Raw genomic sequence first — 5,676 nt, 5'->3', positions numbered from 1 at the left:
TTGCTGCTACATTGCCCTTGATTAAGCTCCACTAGGCATCCTATACCCTTCTCTCCATTGATTTTAGTTCACTTGTTGTTTCCTCATCCCTAGATTGGTTCCCCCCCAGCCCCCTAACTTTCTCTCACCTCCCCTTTCCCTGTATCCCCCCCCAGAACCAATAGTCCCGTTCTTTTCATCTACAAATTATTTATCCCACCTATCTTATCTAGACAGACATGCAGACACATTAATAAGCGCAAAAACCAGGCAAAGTCAAACAACAAAATAAATCAAGACCAACAAAACAATAAAACAACAAAAAGAAAGCCACTGACCAAAATGGAAAAGCCTATCTATTTGTTGGCCTTAATGAGTGTTTTCCAGGGTCTGATGGGGTGCTACACTCTGTCTCCAAAAGTCAATTTTCGGTATCCCTCAGGAATTTCATCACTTTGCTCGCCCTTGCTACTCTGTTGCATGCCCTTAGTGTTTTGTCCCAGCGTGATGGGGTCAGATTGTGCACAATTCCTGCACTGTATCTCCAGTGTTGTCTCCTGTGGTGCTATGGTTTAGTGAGGGATGTCGTGTCTCGTGGTGGGGCCGGCCCTATGGTCCTCTCTGTGCATTGTCTGCTCTGAGCAGAAATATTGTCTTCCAGGCTTGGTGGGCCAGGATGTCCTCCCCTCCCTCTCCATCCCTTTCGTTTCTCCCATGTGCTCTGATCAGACATGGCCCTATCCTAAGGGGCGAGTTTTAAAACTCATTGCCATTGTGTCAATTCCAACTTATAGTGACCCTGTCACATCTTTCTCCTGAGGAGCAGCTGGTGAGTTTGAACCACTGGCCTTTCCATTAACATCCAAGCTCATAACCACTATGCCACTGGGGCCTCTTAGTTTTAACTGTTGTTGTTATGTGTTGTCTAGTTGGTTCTGATTCATAGTAATCCCATGTACAACACAATGAAAAACTGCACCATCCTCACAATCTTTGCCATGTTTAAGTTTCTAGCAGGCACTGTGTCAATCCATCTCCTTGAGGGTCCTTCCTCTTTTGGGGGGACCCTCTACTTTACTAAGAATGATGCCCTTCTTCAGGATCTACTGCTTCCATGGGCAATGATTGTGGATCCAAGTAAAAGAAAAACTCTTTGACAGCTTCACTATTTTCTCCATTTATCATGATGTTGCTTATTCATCCAGTTGTGAGGATTTTTGTTTTCTTTATGTTGAGGTGCGCTCCATACTAAAGGCTGTAGTCTTTGATCTTCATCAGTAGGTGCTTCAAGTCCTCTTCGCATTCAGTAAGCAAGGTTGTGTCATCTACATATGACAGGTTGTTAATGAGTCTTCCTTCAAACCTGATGCTATGTTAGACCAGTGTATTAGTCTGGGTAGACTAGAGAAACAAATCCATGGACACACATATGTGTATAAGAAAGTGTTTAAAAAAATAAAGTGTTTTATGTACAAGAGGAATTGAGAAAACATCCCATCCCAGTCCAGATCAAGTCCATAAGCCTGACATTAGCCCTTATATTTGATACCAATCTATAAAGTCCTCTTCAGACTCACAAAACACATGTAATGAAGCCAAATACAGGACCATCACAAGCCAATGGGTAGAAAGTCTTTGGGCCCAGTGGTGTTGTACGCATCTCAACGCTGGCAGGGGTCTTTCTGTGACTTCTCTGGCTTTCGAGGTCTGGTTGCATCCAGGTGGGTTGTCTACTGTATTGTATCCCAGGGAGTAGCAAAGAGATAGAGGTGTCTTCCACCTCCAAGGAGGAAGTATCCGATTTCCCAGAATTCTCAGAAGGCCATGGCCACACAGAAGTCTCATTGGCTATCTCCAGATTGACAGCCTAGACTCCACCCCTACACTCTTAATCCTTAAATTGACACCAGATTAGGTGACTACCACAACCAGCTTCTCAGATTATTTGTTCAGCATACAGATTGGAAAAGTATGGTTCAAGAATACAACCTTGACAGATACCTTTCCTGATTTCAAACCACACATTCTCACCTGCCTTTTGGTCTGTGTACAGACTCCACAGAAATTCAGTTTAAATATTCTGGAATTCCCACTCTATTAGAGCTGAAGTTTGTTACGATCTACAGTCAGATGCCTTTGCATAGTTAATAAAACACAAGTAAATCTCTTTCTGGTATCCTGTGCTTTCAGCCAAGATCTATCTGAGCCCAGCAATGACATCTGTCATTCCAAACCCTCTTGTGAATCCAATTTGAATTTCTGGCAGCTCCCTTTCAATGTTCTGATGCAACAGTTGTTGCATTCTATTCAGCACAATTGTACTTGTATATAGTACTAATTAAATTTTTGAATGAATTCCACATTCTGTTGGATTACCTTTCTTGGGAATATACATACATATGTTTGTCTGGATTGACTAGAGAAACAAATTCAGAGACATTCATATGTGTATAAGACTGAGCTGTATGTAAAGAGTAATTGTATATTAAGGAAAGAGTTACAGTCTTGGAAACCCACCAGGGCAGTTCGACCATGTGCTGTAGGATCACTCTGAGTAGGGATTGACTTGATGGCAGTGAGTGATTGTGCCAAACACACAAAAGCCAGATCCAGGAATGCATTTGACATTAAGGGAGAGCCTCTGGAAATACACACATGTACAACGGAACGGCAAGAGATATCAGGAATATTCTAAATGAGCAGTAACTTCTCTTATTTCACTAGGTAGTGCCTTCAAGTGGAATTTAAACTAAAGTCCATTTACAGGGCAAATCAAACCAAACCCACTGCCATCGAGTTGGTTACAGCCCATAGTGGCCCTGTAGGACAGAGTAGAGCTACCTCCATGGGTTTCCAAGACTGCAGATCTTTTCAGGCGCAGAAAGCCTCATCTGTTGCCTGGGGAGCAGCTGGTGGATTTAAACTGCTCACTATGAGGTTAGCAGCTCAATGCCTAACCCACTATGCAACCAGGCTCCTCAGTCCTGGTGGCGTAGTGTGTTGAGCAATGGGCTGCAGACTTCAAAATCAGCAGTTCAAAGCCACCTGCTGCTCCCCAGGTGAAAGATGAGGCTTTCTGGTCCTCTAACCTCACAGAGGCAGCTCTCTTCTGTCCAATAGGGTCGCTATGAGTTGGATTCCACTCTACAGCTGTGAGTTTTGAGTTTTATATCCAACTGCTGGCATGTTTGGACTGTGTTTGTTGACCAACTGTCTGGAAATGAGGCTACGCCCCTCTTCCCAAAATATTGTACTTTAACTTTGGGGGATCTGGATCCAGTGCTCAAGTAAATTATTAATAGACATTCGTTGCTTAAATTTAGATTTAGATACCATTGCATTCATGGCCATTGCTGATCTTATGTTCCCACATTACCATCGAGGTCTGCCAGAATGGCCGTAAGACAATGACATTTCAGTTTCTGGTCAACAAGGATGCTGTTGTGCTACCACCTGCTTGTCAATAAATCGAGCCTTGTAGTTTTCAAAGCTCTATTTAAATGGCTCCTGAAAAGTAGGGCTCTTTTTCATATTTTGAAACTGGCACTGTTTTTAAAATGATGACAAAATGGGAAGTGGGGGAAAACAACAATCACCAGACTGCATACTTCTTCATAATTTAATGTATGAGTGGGGGGTATCAGTGTCGCCACTGAGGTTCAGGTCATGCAGCATGGCCTTCTGTTTCTCTTCCAAAGCTGTTAATCACACAATAGAATTTGGGATAGAACAGAGAAAGTGCCTAATTGTACACCCACCTAAGGAGACAAATCCTATCTCCCTTGCTTCATTCACTGACTTGTATGTCACTTGTCAATGCCATCAACTGCCAAGGAAGCCAATAAAAATGAGAACTATCTCCAGTTTGGTTAAATGTCCAAACAAAAAAACACATCATATCCATTGTCATTGAGGAGGTTCCGATTCAAGGTGACCTTTTATAGGGTTTATGGAAGTAGAAAGCCCCAACTGACACCCCCCCCCCCTTCCAAGTATCTGACAGCGCCCCCAAGGCTTTTTGGTAAAGCAACAACAGCAATAACAACAAAAACCACATCAATTCTGGTCTCATTGCACATTCTATCCAAGCAGTCAGTGAATTAGTTTTCTAGGGACAAGATTGGTTGAATTTTATAATGCACAGCTTCTCTCATCACTTTAGTCCTGAGGCATCAGTAAGACCCAGCCTGGTGGCCTGAAGTAAATCACACCTCCTCAAAAGGAAATCCATTTGCTTGATAGGGTCAGGGAACATTACCATCAAGTGACACCTTCTGTATGTTAGAGGAGAACTGTGCTCCCCAGGGGGTTGGGGGCTGATTTTTTTTTCTGGAAGTAAAATGCCAGGCCTTTATTCCCAGGCGTGTCTGGGTGGGCTCAATCCTCCAACCTTTTGGTTAGTAGCCGAGGGTTTTGTTGTTTCCACGCTCCAAGGACTCCGCAGTCCAGGAAGAGGGTTGAAAAAGACAAAGAGCTGTCTCTTCCCAACAGGTAGCTTTGGACCCTGCCCATCCATGTTGTATGAGGTTGTATCAGCAAGTATGCCAGATTGGTTTTTTCAAGCATCACCCGATGATATGGCTTCCTCCACACCCTGCATGCACACCCACTGCCCTGTCTGCACTCATGGGACCCCCTTCCCTGTCCCCTGCCAACAGATGACTCTGGAAGTGGCCCCTGACCTCCCTGATATTCAGGGGGTCCTTAGCTTAGGCAGCTTTCCTGAGTGGCTTTCCCAATGGCATTGGTTCTTCTCAAGAGACTGATGTGAGAGGCAGATGAGGGTGGGGATTGTCTCGTCACGTGCCCAGGCCCCAACCAAAGAACTGATTTTGCACAGAAAATAGGAAGGCTATTGTGAAAGTACTTCCTCAGCAGCTCCCCTAGGCTGTATTTGGTGGGGAGGAGGAAGTGTGACAAACGTCTGCTTCCTGATTCATAAGCTGTCATAGAAGAAATGGGCTCTGCCCGAGGACGATATTCCCGCTCAGAGCAGCCACAGCACAGAGAGGACTGTATGGCCGGCCCCACTCTGAGACACGACCTCCCTCTCTGACCTATAGCCTTACAGGGGACAACACTGGAGACACAGTGCGGGAACCGCGCCCGATCTGACCCCACCACACGGAGGCAAAAAACTAAGGGTGTGCAACAGAACAGCAAGGGGAACAGAGAAACGAAGTCCCCAGGGAATACCAAAAATAGACTTTGGGGCCAGGGCAAGGCACCCCTTTAGACTCAACTGGAAAACCTCCTAAAGGTCAACAAACAGACCTTGAACTACTTACAGGCTTTTTTTGTCGTTGTTTTTTCGTTCTTGTTGTTGTTTTGGTTTGCTATGTCTTTTTGTGCATATTATTATCTCTGCACATCTAGCTAGATAAGATGGGGGATGGTATAAATAATCTGGAGGAGAAAACAATGGGACCAATGGTTCCGGGGAGGCATGGGAGAAGGGGAGGCGGGGAAAGGAAGTGGGTAGTAACAAACCCAGGGACAAGGGAACAACAAGTGATCCAAAATTGATGGCGAGGAGGGTATAGAGGGCCTGGCAGGGCTTGATCAAGGGCAATGTAACTGAGAGGAATCACTGAAACAAAAATGAAGGCTGAGCATGATAGTGGGACAAGAGGAAAGTAAAAGGAAATAGAAGAAAGAACTAGGAGGCAAAGGGTATTTATAGAGGTCTAAATACAG

Source organism: Echinops telfairi, unplaced genomic scaffold, assembly GCF_000313985.2.
Source record: "Echinops telfairi isolate 266 unplaced genomic scaffold, ASM31398v2 ScPeMD7_53;HRSCAF=182, whole genome shotgun sequence".
In the NCBI taxonomy this organism is placed as follows: Eukaryota; Metazoa; Chordata; class Mammalia; order Afrosoricida; family Tenrecidae; genus Echinops; species Echinops telfairi.
Note: the sequence above shows the minus strand (reverse complement) of the source record.